Source organism: Paroedura picta, chromosome 15 (assembly GCF_049243985.1).
Source record: "Paroedura picta isolate Pp20150507F chromosome 15, Ppicta_v3.0, whole genome shotgun sequence".
NCBI classification, from domain to species: Eukaryota; Metazoa; Chordata; class Lepidosauria; order Squamata; family Gekkonidae; genus Paroedura; species Paroedura picta.
The window spans coordinates 31,996,296-32,014,994 of NC_135383.1; the positions used below are offsets into that span (position 1 = coordinate 31,996,296).

The 18,699-nt window shown below is 47.6% G+C and overlaps 1 protein-coding gene across 4 annotated transcripts in view; it reads left to right on the top strand.

Annotated features, from left to right (window-relative positions):
• The window catches only part of LOC143824183 (uncharacterized), a 264,423-nt gene that overhangs the window by 187,500 nt on the left and 58,224 nt on the right, over positions 1–18,699 (top strand). For all 4 annotated transcript variants that reach the window (XR_013226721.1, XR_013226722.1, XR_013226724.1 and 1 more), the window contains one exon: positions 17,015–17,158. The gene's annotated coding sequence lies outside the window, so the exon portion shown is untranslated. The remainder of the gene's footprint in view (positions 1–17,014; positions 17,159–18,699) is intronic.

Below are 18,699 nucleotides of genomic sequence, written 5' to 3' on the forward strand. Positions count from 1 at the left end.
ATTCTAAGCACATGCGCACAAAATTTGGCAACCTGCTTAATAATATGGCCCCTACTATTCCACAGGAGGAATTTTACTTTTTCTTTGTTTGAGCTGGTGGAGGAATTCCTGAGTAATGGGAGGATGAATTTATTTCTTGCAGAGCTAAAAGTAGGGCACCTTAAGAGGACGTGTTCGATTGACTCTGTCTCCCCGGAATTACAGGGGCAGAGTCTGTCAGCTAATGGGGTTTTCTTGAAGCGACCCACCAGCATGGCAGAAGGTAACGCAGAGCACCTAGCTAGTGTGAATGCTCTCCTAGAGTATTTTGTTTCCAAATAGGAGCGATAGTCTGCAGATGCTTGAATATATCTGGAACACGGTGGTGCACCATACCTAGGGGAGCGAGAAAGGTCAGTTTGACGCTCTGTGTCCTCAATCCTTTGTTTCACTACAATTTTCGCCTGATCGTACCCCAACCCTAGTAGTGAAAGTGAGGAAAAGCCTAATTTTATAATTTCCCTCTCGGTGACCAACAGCCACTGGGATTTAAAATTGTCACAGAGGATTGAAGGAAGTAAACCAGCTGTGGCCTTTAACCATAGGGAGATGGATGAAGTTACTGCTTTTGCTTTGAATTTTGGAAACCCTGTCTCTAGGAACCTGAAGTAACGCTCTAAGAAATGTTGTTTGAACCCGCTCAAGTGGAGCAAAGCAAGAGGTTGGTGGCCCTAAAAAGGACCCGTACGGCATTTGAGCAATTGCCTTAGCTTGGAAGAGTTTGAGTGCTGCTGGAAGAGATGATACTAAACTGGAAGGGGTAGCAAACATACCAGGAGATAGAATCAGGATACAGGATGATCTTGATAGGCTGGAAAACTGGGCTAAAATGAATTGTAATAATAAAAAATATAAAGTTCTGCATTTAAGTAGGAAAAATCAAATGCATGACTATATGATGGGTGAGACTTATCTTGGCAGTAGTATGTGTGAAACGGATCTAGGGGTCTTAGTACACCATGCATTGAACATGAGTCAGCAGTGTCACTCGGTAGCTAAAAAGGCAAATGGGAATTTGGGCTGTGCCAGGAGAATCATAGAATCATAGAGTTGGAAGGGGCCATACAGGCCATCTAGTCCAACCCCCTGCTCAACGCAGGATCAGCCCTAAGCATCCTAAAGCATCCAAGAAAAGTGTGTATCCAACCTTTGCTTGAAGACTGCCAGTGAGGGGGAGCTCACCACCTCCTTAGAACAGCCTATTCCACTGCTGAACTACTCTGTGAAAAATTTCTTCCTGATATCTAGCCTATATCGTTGTACCTGTAGTATAAACCCATTACTGCATGTCCTTTCCTCTGCAGCCAACGGAAACATCATCCTGCCCTCCTCCAAGTGACAACCTTTCAAATACTTAAAGATGGCTATCATGTCCCCTCTCAACCTCCTTTTCTCCAGGCTGAACATTCCCAAGTCCCTCAACCTATCTTCATAGGGCTTGGTCCCTTGGCCCCAGATCATCTTTGTCGCTCTCCTCTGTACCCTTTCCTTGTCTGATTGTTGTGTTGAGTGTACAGAGGGGAGGGGCTGGCTGTTGTAACTGCCCTGTGCACTAGAAAAGGCTTCCGCTGAGCTGAAGGGCTCTTGGCCATTGGCTGTTTGCTTGCGGAGCAAACTAAAGGTTGCAGAGAAGTGCAGGAAGGTTCAGGAAGCATTTTGGATGGATCAAAGTGGCATGACATCTGAGGGAGCCGAGGGAGCAAAATATACCATTTGTGGCAAATTTGTCTCCTTACCTCAGGGGGATGGCTCTTACACATGCAGGAAGTGTAAATTAGTGGCTCTGCTGGAGGAGAAGGTACGGGTATGAGAGGAATGCTTGACTACACTGCAAAATATAAAGGAGAGTGAAGAGTTCTTGGGCAGAACTCATGAAGCACTCTTGAGAGAGCAAGTGCAGGAGGGGGGAAAGCTATCACAAGAAACACAGGAACACCTATCACAGGAGGTTAATGAATGGAAGGCTGTTACACATAGGAGTAGAAGACTAAGGAGATACTCAGTAATTGATTCCAGGTGTTGCCTGATGATGAACCTAGGAGCAAAAGAAATTCCCCAAGCACCCATGAAGGCCAGAAAACAATTTGGGGGCCCCCACAGGTGAGAGTTCCAGGTCTTCTGCTCCAAAGTGTACAAGGAAACAGGTACTGGTAATTGGGGATGCCCGGCTGAGAGGCGTAGAGGCCAAAGTGTGTAGACCGGACTTGTTGTCTCAAGATGTCTGCTGCCTACCTGGTTAGAGAAACACTGGTTGAATACATTGCAGCAGGAGGGAAATCTATCAAAACAAAATCAGGAGCACCTAACACAGGGGGGTAATAAATGGAAGGATGTTACACATAGGAGTAGAAGAATAAGGAGAAGGTCTGCCCCATCGATGCTCAGCTATCAGTTCCTAGATCTGCCTGAAGAGGTTGACTGAGGAACACAGGAGCATGTGCAATCCCCCATGAAGAGCAAGGCCCGATGTAAACCAGGAAAAAAGTCACAGGCTCCCACAGGTGACAGTTCTAGGTCTTCTCCCCCACTGGCCCCACGAAGCTCAGGAAACAGATCACAGTCCCACACAGATGAGAGTTTTAGTTCGGCTCCCAAGGGTACAAAGAAACAGGTATTAGTAATGGGGCATTCCCTGCTGAGAGGTGTAGAGGTCTGCTGAGAGGTGCAGAGGTGTGCAGACCAGACTTGTTGTCTCGAGAGGTCTGCTGCCTACATGGTGCACACATCAAGGATGTGACAGAACGGCTGGACAGGCTCATCAAGCCCACAGATCACTTCCCCTTCCTTCTCATGCATGTAGGAATAAATAATACTGCCCAGCAGAGCATGGAACATATTAAGAAAGACTCTGGATCTGGGGGGGAAGGTAAAGAACGTGGGAGCACAGGTTATGTTTTCATCAGTCGTTCCTGTAAGTGGCCGTAGCTTAGGAAGAGAGAGAAAAATCATGCAAGTAAATGACTGGCGACCTCACTGGTATTGTCGGGAAAGGTTTAGATTTCTGGATCATGGTCTACGATGTCAGTATGAGGGGCTTGTTCTGTCAGGTGGATCAGACAACTGAGAGCACGTGGAGAGAGCTACTGGGGATAGTTGCTGCTGACCAGGTGAGGCTATTGTGCTGCCTGGGTAAGGTGATTGCTGGGTAATTGTTGGGAGGATTAAAAAGGGCTACTCCTCGCCAGGGCGAGAGACGAAGGGCTCTTGGCCTGTGGCTCTTAGCCTGGGGTTCTTGGCCAAGCAATTCGAATCAGTAGATTATATCAGTAGATTATATTTCCTTAGTACTTGCACTGCCTAGACATTACAATGGACCTCCAGGACACTCATCCCATCATCTGCAGTGAGTGTGACATGATTGCCTTCCTCCCAGAAGACAAGATGGACCACAGCTGCCCCAAGTGTAAACTGGTAAGACTTTTGGAGGAAAAGATTAGGGGATTAGAAAACAGAATTATTACTCTGACCCAAAATAAGAAAGGGGAGGAGTTCATAAACCAGAGCCCTGCAACTCGGAATAAAGACAATACAACTAGTCCTGAAGAGGATAAGGAGATTGACCACAATAGGGAGCCTCTGCAGACAGTTCGGAAAAAGACTCAACGGCGAAGAGCGAGACAAGAGCTCCAGAACAGATTTCAGGCCCTTGCAGAGGAGGTGCAAGGGTCAACAAGGGAAGAGGCCCCAAAACAATGTCCAAGACAAAGGGAAGAGGCCACGGGGACAGAAGGAAATGGAGTTGAGAAGACAAAAAAAAGGAGAGTACTGGTAATTGGAGACTCCCTGCTAAGAGGAATGGATCGCCATGTGGCTGGGCCCGACCCCCTAACCCGAGAGGTGTGTTGCTTGCCAGGGGCAAAAATTAAAGATGTTTCAGAACGGCTGCCCAAACTCCTCAAATCTACGGATCGCTACCCATTTGTGATGGTCCATGTGGGAACAAATGACATGTCCCTGAATACCATCGCTCCTATTAAAAAAGATTATCAAGATCTGGGGAGGAAGCTCAAGCAAATGGGGGCACAAGTGGTATTCTCTTCAATCTTGCCTGTCAAGGGAAGAGGAATGCGTCAGGAGAGGAAGATAATGGAGGTGAATCACTGGCTGCGTAGTTGGTGCCGGCAGGAGAGATTTGGTTTCTGGGACCATGGGATAGGCTTTCTTGAGGAAGGCATAAAATTGAAAGGGTACAGAAGAGAGTGACGAAGATGATCTGGGGCCAAGGTACCAAGCCCTATGAAGATAGGTTGAGGGACTTGGGAATGTTCAGCCTGGAGAAAAGGAGGTTGAGAGGGGACATGATAGCCCTCTTTAAGTATTTGAAAGGTTGTCACTTGGAGGATTGCGGGATGCTGTTTCTGTTGGCTGCAGAGGAGAGGACACGCAGTAATGGGTTTAAACTTCAAGTACAACGATATAGGCTAGATATCAGGAAAAAAATTTTCACAGTCAGAGTAGTTCAGCAGTGGAATAGGCTGCCTAAGGAGGTGGTGAGCTCCCCCTCACTGGCAGTCTTCAAGCAAAGGTTGGATACACACTTTTCTTGGATGCTTTAGGATGCTTAGGGCTGATCCTGCATTGAGCAGGGGGTTGGACTAGATGGCCTGTATGGCCCCTTCCAACTCTATGATTCTATGATTCTACTCTAAACAGTTGAGCTGGGGATGAGCTCTATGATTCTATGATTCTATGATAACTGGTTGACAGATTATACCCAAAGGGTACTTGTTAATGTTTCAGCATCCTCTTGGAGAAGAGTGACAAGTGGAGTGCCCCAGGGATCTGTCCTGATAACTGTGTTGTGCAACATATTTATAAATGATTTGGATAAGGGAATAGAGGGGGCACTTATTAAATTTGCAGACGATACTAAACTGGGAGGGGGAGGAAACACAACCGAAGACAGCATTAGAATACAATACAATACAATACAATACAATACAAAACCTTTAATGGCATTCACGATATAAAACATTATACAAATCAGTTCTTTAATACAAGTCTAAAAAACTGAGGACGGCATTAGAATAAAGGATGATCTTGTTAGGCTCAAGAACTGGGCTATACTGAATGAATTCAATAGGGAGAAATGTAATGTTCTGCATTAAGAAGAAGAAGAAGAAGAGTTGGTTCATATATGCCACCTTTCTCTACTCAAAGGAGGCTCAAAGCGGCTTACAGTCACCTTCCCATTCCTCTCCCCACAACAGACACCCTGTGGGGTGGGTGAGGCTGAGAGAGCCCTGATATCACTGCTCGGTCAGAAAAGCTTTATCAGCCCTGTGGCGAGCACGAGGTCACCCAGCTGGCTGCATGTGCGGGAGTGCAGAATCGAATCTGGCTTGCCAGATTAGAAGTCTGCACTCCTAACCACAACACCAAACTGGTAGGTAAAACCATTTACACCAATACAGGACTGGGGAGACTTGTCTTGGAAGTAGTATGTGGAAAAAGGATCTAGGAGTCTTAGTAGACCATACATTGAACATGAGTCAGCAGTGTGACTCGGTGGCTAAAAAGGCAGATGGTATTCGGGGCTGTATCACTTGGAGTCCTGTGTTCAGTTTTGGGAACCCCAGTTGAAGAGGGATGTTGACAAACTGGAACGTGTCCAGAGGAGGGCAACAAAGATGGTGAGGGGTTTGGAGACCAAGACGTATGAAGAAAGGTTGGGGGAGCTTGGTCTGTTTAGCCTAGAGAGGAGACGACTGAGAGGGGATCTGATAACCATCTTCAGGTATTTAAATGGCTGCCATGTAGAGGATGGAGCCGAATTCTTCTCTCTTGCCCCAGACCAGAACGAATGGGATGAAATTAGTTTAAAAGAAATTCCATCTAAACATCCGGAAGATGTTCCTGAGAGTTAGAGAGGTTTCTCAGGGGAGCAGGCTTCCTTGGGAGGTGGTGGGTTCTCCATGTGTGGAAAGTTTTAAACAGAGGCTGGGTAGCCATCTGACACAGAGGCTGATTATGTGAAGGTTCAAGGGGGTGGCAGGTTAGAGTGGATGAGCGATTGGGATGTGAGTGTCCTGCATAATGCAGGGGTTATATTAGATGACCCAGGAGGTCACCCAGGAGGTCACAGCTGGAGTACTGTGTGCAGTTCTGGAGGCCTTACTTCAAGAAGGACGTAGATAAAATTGAAAGGGTACAGAGGAGAGTGACGAGGATGATCTGGGGCCAAGGGACCAAGCCCTATGAAGATAGGTTGAGGGACTTGGGAATGTTCAGCCTGGAGAAAAGGAGGTTGAGAGGGGACATGAAAGGTTAAGTATTTGAAAGGTTTCATTTGGAGGAGGGCAGGATGCTGTTTCCATTGGCTGCAGAGGAAAGGACACGCAGCAATGGGTTTAAACTACAACGATATAGGTTAGATATCAGGAAAAAATTTTTCACAGTCATAGTAGTTCAGCAATGGAATAGGCTGCCTAAGGAGGTGGTGAGCTCCCCCTCACTGGCAGTCTTCAAGCAAAGGTTGGATACACACTTTTCTTGGATGCTTTAGGATGCTTAGGGCTGATCCTGCATTGAGCAGGGGGTTGGACTAGATGGCCTGTATGGCCCCTTCCAACTCTATGATTCTATGATTCTACTCTAAACAATTGAGCTGGGGATGAGCTCACAGACATCATGGAGGTGGCATAGAATTCTGTTTCCACTTTAACCATCTTATAAGCTCTCATGTTCTCAGTTCTTTGTCGCAAATTCTTTTCCAAACTCACTTTAGCCGTCTCACCTCCAGCTTACTTTGGCACAACTTCTCTATATACCAAGGGGCTGGCTTAGGTCAGAAGAAGACAGGGTGCTGGAAAGCGATCACATTAAAGGTGGTCAGCATCCAATTTTATCAGTTATTGATTGTCATGAACCTCGATTCATGCCCGTTAGTTTTGTTTCCTACGAGCCTGGCCAGGTCGAGGGGTGTAAACCTGTAAATCTGTCCCCAGGCTCCAAGACTCCCTTTCTTTCACAGTGGGAGTCTCTTCCGATTGTTTTATCAATCTTCATTTAGTGGCCTTACTTGGACAGCCTAGTCTCAACAAAGCTGTAGCAATATAGATTAGATTCCTGGCCATCTGGCTATCCTGTGGACCCCGGCACCTTTGGTGCCCTCTCGCTCTCCCGCCAGAATGCCTTAGTGCCCCTCCCTTATGGAGAGGACCCTAAATCTGCTTTGTATTGCCTATTGCTCTTTGTTATTATCAAGATCTTTGCTTAGGAAGATCTTGGCTTGCTTTAGCATTCTGTGGACTCGGTTCAATACAGCTCTCTTTGGATTTCAACTGACTGTTGGATCTCGGATGTGTCTTTATCACGAACTCTGCAGGCTTGGCTCAGCCTGATTCCTGACACTGACTTTCTCATCTCACATTCCACTTAGAAACATTGGGTCCTGCAGGGCATTGAGATAACCATTTGGATTCATAAATGTTCATGATGATGATGTTATCAGTTCAGTCAATTCTATAGGAAAATTTTTACCATGTGCCACTGTCAATAACTGCTTTTTATTAGTTGGTTCATGGCCATCCCTGTGTTGGCTTTGATCATGTCAAGCCAGCGTTTCCTTTGGCCACTGACCATGCCGAGCATTAATGATTTCTCCAATGAGTTTGATCGCATGATGTGTCCAAAGTCAGTGAGCTTTAGCCATAATATCTTGCCTTCTAATGACATAGTTGGTTTGCTCCTCTCTAAAACTATCTTGTTGGTAACTTTGGCTGTCCGTGGTATTCACAGCATTCATCTACAACACCATAATTCGAAAGCATCTATGCTATATACTCGCGTATAAGCTTAGTTTTTAAACACCTCTTGGACTCCCATCTCTTTAAGTCTTTCTGACTGCAGAACTCTACCTAACATACCTTTAAGTCTGTTAATATCTGCTTTCCTGAAGTCCAGTCTATACATCCAACTACTTAAAGATTTTCTCTTTCCCTCAATTGTAAATTCCAAAGTCACATGGTCACTACTACCAAGTGTGGCCTCTACATCCACCTCAGCTACCAATTCATCCCTGTTGATGAGAATCAAGTCTATAATAGCAGATCCTCTGGATGCCTTCTCTACTGTCTGGGAAATGAAGTCAAGAATTACAAGGTCGTGTTCCCGTATATGCAGTTAAGTTGCTCAAGGAGGGTAGTCTCTTCCCCTTAGGGGCAGGATCAAAGAGAAAACCACTTTTGCCCACTTTCCTTTCAGTTGCCTCCCAAGATCTTTTCCGTGTTACTAATTAATTTGTGTGGGTTTTTAAGATTGATTCACTTATTATGTCTAAGCAAAGAGTTCCCTTTTGAAGATTCTCCCATGCCACCCCCCCCTAAGTAAATGTAAGGATGTTAAAAATTAATGATATTAATAGCTTTCAAGCTCTGCAGGAGAGTAATAACAGTATTGAGGACCCCCTCTTTGTGGAAGAGGTCAGCAGTTTGGCAGGAGGCCATAATCCTTTGGACTCTTGTACATTTTTTAATGATATGCCCCCCTCACATGGGTTTAATGAACCCATGAACCTTTTTCAGGAAGTTAATGGGGACACCTCTATTTAAAATGTATTAGTATCACAGACTGATTGCTGAAGCATTGCAGGAAATATATGAAAAAACAGACACCCTAACCATGTTAAATAAATGAGTACCAGCTCAGAACTCAACAACTTCTACTGATAAGATATAGGAGATGTCTTTCTGAGCCAGGAGAACAATGTAAAGCAAAAGCCTGTGGTTGCCACCTCCAGACTTCAGTTAAGGGTTCTGTCTGCTCCAATGAAATCAGCACCAAAGAGAACCTTCCTTCTTCTTCCTTGGGGTTTTATCGTTTCTTTTTCCCCATCCGCTGACCAGGACAGGCTGGTTTAAAGAAGTCTTTCCAGAATTTTCTTTCTGAAGCTCTTCTAGTACTTAATTCCTCCAAATCTCTGTCCCCTGATTGGAGGCGGGGGAGGGAGATTGAACAATTATCTCTAGCTAGAATTAAGGTGTTTGAAGTGCGACTGAAAAAACAATTGAACTGATCCCCCCCCCACACACACACACACATTCTCTGCCCATTGAGAAAAACTTAAAACTCAGAGTGCAGGTTTTGCTCAGTTCAAACCTTCTAAGAGAAAAGGTTGGAAAACTACAAGTGGCTATTTCTATATAGTAAGCATTTGTTAAAGGGGTAGGACATTTATTCCTCCAGTTTGTTGCCATCCCTGTTTATTCTTGTATTTGATTATCGGTAGCTTGGCACCTGACTGGGGACAGGCTGGGAAACAAGAGACTTTCCTCTGATCAAGCAGAGCCCTTATAAACATTTTAATCCCAAGAATTAGGGCAATTGGCTCATCCCAGTAGTTGCTGCCACAAACTCCAATTTTCCGTACATCTTTAAAATAATCTTGACATATTAGCCTGCCAGCTGCTGGATGTTATTACTACTGATAAAAATTCCCAAGTCTTTTTTGTATCAGATTGAATCTAGTTTCATTTGCACTGTGTTTGTGGAGCTGAGCTATTTGGAGCTGAATGTACAAGGGTGTTTTTTTTTTTAATTTAATTAATTTAAACCCCACCTTTTTCCACAATGCGTACCCAAAGCAACTTATATCATTCTCCTCTCCTCCATTTTATCCTTACAGTAACCATGTGAGGTAGGTTAAGTGGAGAGGGTATGACTGTCCCAAGGTCACCCAGTTTCCATGGCATGTGTGGGTATTCAACAACAACAACAACAACAACAACAAGCCTTTAATAGCATATAAAAGTACAATATAAGAAGGGAAAGTGCAAAAGGATCCACTGCTAGTGAGAACAAAGGCAGAGATCATGCTTTAGACATAATACATTCACGATCTCTCATGGCAAGATGTAAAAACTTTGCTACTGGTTCAATTATATCAGGGTTCTGGGATGTCAAAACTGAGTCTTTCGTTCATCCGAATGCAGGTCTCTTTTACACAGCAGTGAGTTAAGAAATTTGGCTTGGATCGAAGAATAAAATGGACAATGGAAGAAAACGCGTGTAATTGATTCTATACAGCATTGTCCACAGGGGCACAACCTAGCTGAATGCGGGATCTGCTTGGTTAAAAGAGTTGATCCAAATAGGGATGCCATAGAGCAGTTGGGCATTTAGTTTCCCATTGAATATTTTGAGGGCTGCTGGCACGTACTGGTTTCCACTGGTGTAGAAGAAACGTGTGATTGCCAGGGCACTCGGTTTTGCAGATGTGATTGCATATTTCCTCTGTGTAGCCCAATTTGCATTATGGTGAAAAAATATTCCCAGGTATTTGAAGCTTTTAACTTGTTCAATGTTACCTCTTACATTCCATTTAAGAGGCTTCCAAGGCTTTCCAGAAACCACAATTTTTGACTTCTCAAAGTTCAGAGCAGGTTTGTTTACTTCACAGAAGTCCAGGAATCGAACCAGTAAGCGTTTTAAGCCAATCTGTGAATGGGACAGCACTACCGCATCATCTGCGCATAAAAGCAGTGGGATGTGAAGAGAACCAGTTTTTGAGCTATGGCCAGAATTGGGGGATAAGGACAGAGCAAGGTCATTTATAAAAAGGTTAAATAGGAGGGGAGCCAAAATGCATCCTTGTTTTACCCCTTTGTTGATTTGTATTTTAGGAGTATTTTAAGACTCCCAAGGGGGGTGAGTTTGACTTGGCAACAGGTAGAAGAATAGAGTTTCCTTATAAGATGTAGGAGCCTTTTATCTATCGCCATCTTTAACAGCTTATCCCAGAGAAGATCTCTAGGGATAGAATCAAAGCCCCCCTTAAGGTCCAGAAAAGCTGCAAAGAGCTTTGGACCCTCTTTCTTACTATATTTGTTGACAGGATGGGCAAGGATGCTGCAATGAATCATTTGCCTTGCAGGAGGCTCCGGACCCGGCCTGGAGCCTGCCGGGCCCTCAGGCTTTCTGCGCTGCGCCTGCCCGCCCCCACTGCCTTCTCCCCCGCCCTCCACATGCCCATTCTTAAAAATGGGCTTTGTTCCTAGTTGATATATCTTTAAACCGCCCGTGGCGCCGCGGGCGCCACGGACTAAATAAATGGCTAAGGGGTTCTAAGGCGGGATGTGTCCGTGATGAGGAAGGGTCCGGATTGGACCCTTCCTCCGGATGGACAATCGGAGGGACCAATTGGCAGGCACGCAGCGCCTGCCGATTGGTCCCTCCGATTCCCAGCCCCAGCAACTGCGAGCCGCGCACAGCGCGGCTCACAGTTGCTCCCTTTGCCGCTGGCCTGGCGCGTCGCGCCTCCGACGCGTCAGGCCGGCTGCAAGGGAGCCCCCAGCCTGCCCCTCTCGTCGCGTCAGCCCACCGCCCGAGCGAGCCCCCGCCAGTCGGAGCTCTCAAAGACCCGCCTGCAACTCGACATGGCCGCCGCGGACACGCCGAGGAGCCTAGGACATCCCGCCGCCGCCCGCCCTCGAAGACGCCTCATCACTAAGGTGCCCTTCCTTTCCGCGCGCTACCCTGTCCCTCCGTCTCCCCCACATTCTAGCGCCCATTGTATTTTGTTTACAATGGGCTCTTTTCCTAGTATAACTATAAAACGCAGAATATTAGATATTGAATTTCTAGCACTGAATGCACCATCTGATAAATTAGCATTCTATTTTTCTCATCTTGTTATTGTCATGAACCCTGGTTCCTGACCCGAGTTTCACCTGGATTCTCCTGGGGCCTCTTGGGCAGTTGTCATAAAGCCATAAATCGCCTGTTGGTTCCTGTCCTCCCTTTGCGTCTAACCAGAATACCTTATATCATCTTGCTCTTAATGGCCTTGCTAGAAGCCGTGAAGTCTCAAGACTAGTAACATTTTAGATCAAAGCAAGGACCTGATGGCCCTTCTGAGAACCATTGTATTTTCCTGCCTGTGTACCCCTCTTTTCCCCTCCTTTATTTGGTCTCCTGTATAAGTACCCCTTGGGGGGGGGGCTATTGATCCTTTGTCTCTGCCAAGAAGTTTGTTCACTGAACTTTGCCTGTAGATGCCTTTGTATTAGTCTTTTGGATAAAGCTTCCCTTTGGATTTCACAAACCCTGTGGTCTGAGGGACTGGCTTTGCAAGGCCTTGACTCAGGTGTCTTCTGCATGGTTACTGACAAGTTGGCAGAGACCCTACAACTCCCTGTTAATCCTCAGTACTGAGTGCCTCGCTCAGCCATGGCAGCGGTGCTGGGAGGGGACTCAGGGACAGATCTCAAGACCCAATGACCACGTGAGGACGCGCCACTGATCCCACCACGTTCGGCAGATCAAGCCTCAGCTGGGGCCGAGGGGGTTGCAGAGGCAACCCTACCCTCTTCACCCGACTGCCCTTGGAACGACCCCACATCCCTGGAGGAACGCCAATCGCCTGCGCTTTTTGCTCCTCACCCTGAGGGGGCCTGGGACCTGTCTACCCATCCCCCACTGGGAAGCTGCTCTGGAATGGAATGGATGGGCCCGGGTTTATAGACTTTGGTGGTGGGTCAGCCAACTCACGCCCCAGAGGGGGAGTCTGAGCACAACCAGCTCAAAGAGGGTGAGACCCTTAGATTGTTGCTGGACCTGGAACTACCTCGGACTCCTGAAGAGGAGTTGAAAAACCCCTTCGACATGAGTCCTCTGGGTAGAGGACGAAAGCAGGTGGTCTACAGCCAAGGTGTTCAACTGGACGTTCTGATTCATGGAAGATAAATGGGACGAAATCAACACTCTCCGGGAGAGGGTTCGGGAGTTCCACGGGTCCGCCTCTCCATCGAGGAGACTGAGAAGCTACGGCAGGGGGCAACCAGGGTGGCACGGCGTTGCTGGTGGAGATCGCCACTTCAAAGCCCCCTCCAACAACCAAATTGTCATCAACAGCAACCCATCAAGGGGGCGGTATCCTGCCGCCTGGACTTCACAAGGCAGGAGGCTGCTTCCCTTCAGCCTACCCCTGACTGGGGCCTTAACCAGGCCAAGAACAAGCCTGGGACTGATAAGCCTGGGGCCACGGAGCGTCTTTCTCCCAAGGGGAGCAAGGCCCGGGGGATGCTCGTTCCAGTGTGCCTGCCAGAAGAGACTGGGGGGCCCCCAACAAGGCTGATCATCTGGACTCTCCACACTCTGGCGGTTTGGGAAACGCTGATGGCCTGCCAGCGGGTCACCTCTTGGCAGGCCCTACTCTTTGGAACCCTGGCACCCCCCAGCGGGATTCTATTACCAGCAGTTCTGATCATCGAGGACATGGGCTCCCAGATTGAGATCCAGGTTTGCGTTGACTCAAGGTGCTCCACCTCCCTGATTAGGCCAGATCTCTCCGAGGCCCTGGGCATGTGGAGGGAGCCCCTGGAATGACCAATTGTAATGCGGCAAGTCACTGGGGCCCCTGTGGGGGGGCAAAGCCATCAACCATGCCACGGAGCCCCTAGCCCTGAATATTGGTCCCCACTGGGAATGTATCTCACTCTCCATTGCCCCAGACTGGCTTCTCCATTCTATTGGGGATAGACTGGATGGTCACCCATCACCCGGGGATGGAGTGGGATGAGAAAAAACTGAACTTCATCCAACCCAGCTGCTGCCTCCACTTCTGGCTTGAGGGAGAGGCGGGTGCCCTGCCTAAGGCCATGGCAGGCTGCTTAGTCCCCGCTATTCAACCCTTGGCTCTGTGTAATGGGGTTGTACGGGGAGGGCACGGGGGACATACCCCCCTACTACCACAATTTGCTGGAAGCCTTCTCAGAAAAAAGAGTGTGACCAACTGCCCCCCCCCCATGCAACAGACTGTGAAATCACGTCTTGAATAAATCCTTGTTGGTCTTAAAGGTCTTAAAGGTGCTACTGGACCCTTGAAAAGGACTTTGAGTCTTCTGGTGTTAAATCCACGGTTTTGCAAAGACTGAAAGTTATTTAAGATTTTTATTAGTACCCCAGCATGGTACAACAAGAGATCAAGCTGAGATAGAAACGAAGAGCATCCTCTAGGGTTTAAATCTGGGAAAGAGAAGGCTCTTATATGTCAAAACCCTGTAGGATTTGCCATGTTTAATGTGATACTGTTTGATGTTATTTTGCTTTGATTTGCCTCTAGGATGGATACTAGGTTGCAACATTTGGTATATTGTTACACCCCCTTTTGTTTAGAGTAAGCTGGCAGCCATTTAGTCTTGGGGATCTTACACACAGCTCCCATCTCTTGGTCAGTTACTTTGCCCCTTTCATTGCACACCTTTTTGTAATTCATGACCCCTTGGACTTTTTCTACCATCTTTCTGATGAATGACCAGCCCCCCACTGTTGCCATGCCTACCATCTGCAGCTCAAGGTAAAGCATTGCCTTGTGGGGGAGGGGGATTGACAATCTGAATGACAGGACCTGAGCTGAGACCCAACTCCAGTTCAAGCAGGAAGTGTGTTTGTTGCTCTCCATTGCATGGATCACAGTGGCCAGGACAGTGTTGTTCCGAGGACAGGAAAAATGCCATCTGGGCCAACTTGCTTATCTGAGCTTCCATCAATAAGCTAACATCAAAAATCACCCCAAATTCCTGGCTGTAAGTGCCAATGGCTCCTCACTCCATCCAGGCCGGGAAGCCGTATTTCCTGATCCTGATCCCTTCTACCCAGCCATAGGACCTCCATCTTGGGGGGAGGGGGGGGTTAGTTTCACACGATTCTTCCTAATCCATCTAGCTAATACTTCCAAACAACCGGCGAGTGTTTCTGGGGGGAGATCCAGTTGGTCGTCTATCAAGAGATAGAGCTGGGTGTCATCTGCATACTGATAACATCCTAGCCCATAGCTCCTTATCAACTGGGCCAGAGGATGCATAAAGATGTTTAAACGGTTAGGGGATAGTAGTGCCCCCTTGGATACTGCACAAGGGAGTGCAAAGGGATCCAATAAGTCTCCACCCTCTGTGATATGTTCTCAAGAGAGGAGGTTAGCCACTCCAGGGCGATACCTCCAATCCCTGTGTCAGCTAGGTGGTGTAGCAATATCTCATGGCTGACCACATCAATTGCGACCAAAAGATCAAACAATAGGAAAATGATGGACCTGTCTCTATCCAGTTGGCACTGGAGATCCTCCATCAAGGCGACCAACACCGTCTCCACCCAGTGGCTAGGACAGAAGCCAGACTGGTGTGGATCCAGGGCCTTAATTTTATCAAAAAATGCCAGGAGATGGTCCACAGCAGCCCTTTCAACTAACTTACCCAACAACGCAAGATGTGATACCAAGCAGTAGCGGCCTGTGACCTGCAGATCCAGCAATGGTTTCTTCAGAAGAGGACGAACCATGGCTGCCTTGAGCCTCTGAGGAAACACCTGATGTAAGGGAGAGGTTGACAATATCTCTCATAGGAACGGCTATCCACTGGTCGCCCGATTTGACCAACCACGACGGACAGGGATCAAGGGGGCAAGTGGTTGCCCTCACTGATCCCAACAATTTGTCCACTTCAGATAAAGAGAGCCACCTGAAGCCACCAAACCTAATCCCCCTTGATGGCCATGGAGCCTCCAGTTTGCAATCTGTATCAACTGTGGCAGTAAGGTCATGGCAGAGCAACGAGACTTTATCTGCAAAAAAGCTCACTAAAGCCTCACAGCCTAATTCCAATTCACTACTATTTGAGTGAACTACCCTAAACAATTGTGCCGGGCGAGAGCTAGTGGACATGATTTCCATAGTGAAATACTCTCGTTTCACAACTTTCACTGCCATGTTATATGGCCACATAAGCGCGCAATGAGATATCCTTGTCACTTTGTTACGAATCTTCTGCAACACTCGCTCTAGGTGTCTAACCTCCCTCTTCCTCTCCTGAAGCTCCAAGGAGAACCAAGGAGCTTTTTTGAGGCAAAGGCAAAGAGGACACTCTGGAGCAATCTTGTCGCTGGTGGCCAACAGGCAGGACTGCCAGTCCTTCACCAAGGTCTCCTTTGAGATGCCGGAGGGCAACGGGACCTGAAGAGCATTCTGGAATCCATCAGATTCCATAAGTCTTCGTGGGCAGACTAAACTTTGCCCGTTACCCATTTAGCCATTTTCACTGCCATTTCATACACCCCCAGAAGTGTGCAGTATGATGGTCTTGTAGCCTCATTGGCCTATTATGCACGGAGTGGAAGGGCCGCATTCAGGGTGGAATGGCGACGGCTAAAATCACCCATTATGCACGCTGCAGGCGGCAACCGGGCGCAGAGTCAATGTATGCCGTCAAAAAAGCCGCGTTAGCGAGATTTGGAAGAAAGTGGAGCTTCCCGGGACCAGGGCACAACCAGAAGCGGCTCCAGAGTAGCCGCGTGCATAATCGGATACTCTGGGTTTTGCCACCGTTGCATTCCATCCTGTGCCTAAGCAGTTTGCTTCGCTTCTTCCTCCTCCTCGTTCTCCATGCCGCCGTTTCAGCGGCCGTGCATAATAGGCCATTGTGAGTCCCCCTACATCTACTCTAGCCAACACACTTCCCTCTTCCCCTCACAAAGCTCTGTCGAATACCACTGAGCCAGTTTGAGGAGAGTGTGGAGAGGGCATTGGGGAGTAATTTCATCAGTGTTTACTGTCATGAACCCTGGGATCCTGTCCCGCTACATGTTTTTGCCTAGACAAGTCTCCTCCATCCCATTTGCCTTTTTAGCCACTGAGTCACACTGCTGACTCATGTTCAATGTGTGGTCTACTAAGACTCCTAGATCCTTTTCACACATGCTACTGCCAAGACAAGTCTCCCCCATCCTATATTGGTGTATTTGGTTTTTCCTACCTCAATGCAGAACTTTACATTTGTCCCTATTGAACTTCATTTTATTCAGTTTAGCCCACTTCTCGAGCCTATCAAGATCATCCTGTATTCTGTTGCTGTCTTCGGTTGTGTTTGCTACCCCTCCCAGTTTAGTATCATCTGCAAATTTAATAAGTACCCACTCTAATCCCTCACCCAAATCATTTATAAATATGTTGATGTACTAAAGAAAACAATCCTTTTATGTGCAGAGATTCGTGAAGCTTTTCGAGTGCTGGATCGTGACGGCAATGGCTTCATCTCGAAACAGGAACTGGGGATGGCTATGCGCTCTTTGGGCTATATGCCTAGTGAAGTGGAATTAGCAATTATCATGCAACGCCTTGACATGGATGGTGAGTTTGGTTCCTCTTTATCTGTCTGTCTGTCTGTCTGTCTGTCTGTCTGTCTGTCTTCATCATCATCTATTTATTTCTATGCTTATTCCACCAGGCAGGGACAAAGGCCAAAAAGGCCCTAGTGGTTTCCAACCTATTCACATCCACAGAGTGTAATGCCCTGCAGGGATCATGGGAAATAAGACAGTCCCTCAAATAACTTGGTCCCACACCACTAATGGCCTAAAAAGTCAAAACCATAACCTTAAACCTGATCTGGTATTCAACTGGTAATCAATGCAGCTGCCTCAGCACCAGCTGGGTTTGGACTCTCCATGGTGTGCCAGTGAGGACCCTGGCAGCTTTGTTTTCCAGATCAAGCTTAGGGGACGGACCACATAAAGCGAGTTACATAAATCTAGTCTGGAGATGACCATTGATTGGATCACTGTGGCCTCAGGACAGATAGGGAACTAGTAGCTGTGTCTGGCACAGCTGGAAAAACACCAGCTGGGCTGCTCTTGTGACCTGTGCCTCCACTGAAAGGGAGACATCCAGAATCACATCCAAGTTCCTGGCCAAGTGAAAGGTCTCCAGTTGTACCCCGTCCAGCGTGAGTAATAACCCTTCCCAATCTGTTCCCTTCCTACCAAACCACAGGACCTCCATCTTGAAGGAGTTGAATTTCAGACTACTTTACCTGAGACAGAATGTCACTGCTTCCAAACAACTGGCAAATCTTTTGGGGAGGGAGTCGGGGGCAGCCCATTCCAATGATCCCAGAAATTGAGACCCTTGGCCTTGTGTGGGATATGGTGGAGAGTTTGTACTGACCACCGAACATGGAAAAAAATGCCCCATCACATTTCCTGAAGCTGGTAGCAGGGTGGACCTTGCAGATCCCCAGGCTATTGGTTCTGGGGGACTTCAAGGGAATCAAAATTTCCCAGTACGATTAGGGTGCCAAAGTAAGACCATTTTGCCCTTAAGGCTCAGATTGATGCTCTTCTTGATGCATTTTCTCGGTCCTCGGGGAATATATTGCACCGGGTCTCGGAGCATTAATGTACTGCGCGGATAACACAAAGGGATGCAGCTCCAAGAACTTTCTTGCCCCTTTGAAAGGGGGCTGGAGCTGAGGAAAGTGGCTGAACAGCTGACATGGAGAGGGACGAAGGTGGAAGCGGGTACTTGGGACGAAGGAAGCAAAAGAGAGAGACCTGCCACGGTTCTATCCTCGGCCAGGTGTCTGGAAGGCTGGGAGAAGCCTCCGGTGTATGGGATGAGGTGGCAGAGACACAAGTGGAGATTGGTTGTGAGGAAGAGCAGTTACAATGGGTGAGTATCCCAGAACCCTTGCTCCCCCCCCCTTACTCTTGCTTCAGATGAATGGGCCCCCCTGACATCTGCTTTGAATCTGCTTTGAGGGGAAGAGCTTAGGAGCCTGGCTCTTCTGCACTTTCTTTAGTGGACCCCAAACCGCTGACTCATGCAGTGGCAGAGCATGGGCAGGGCTGAGAAGAAGAGAGCTCTTTGGCGGTTTTCTGTGTAGCTCCATC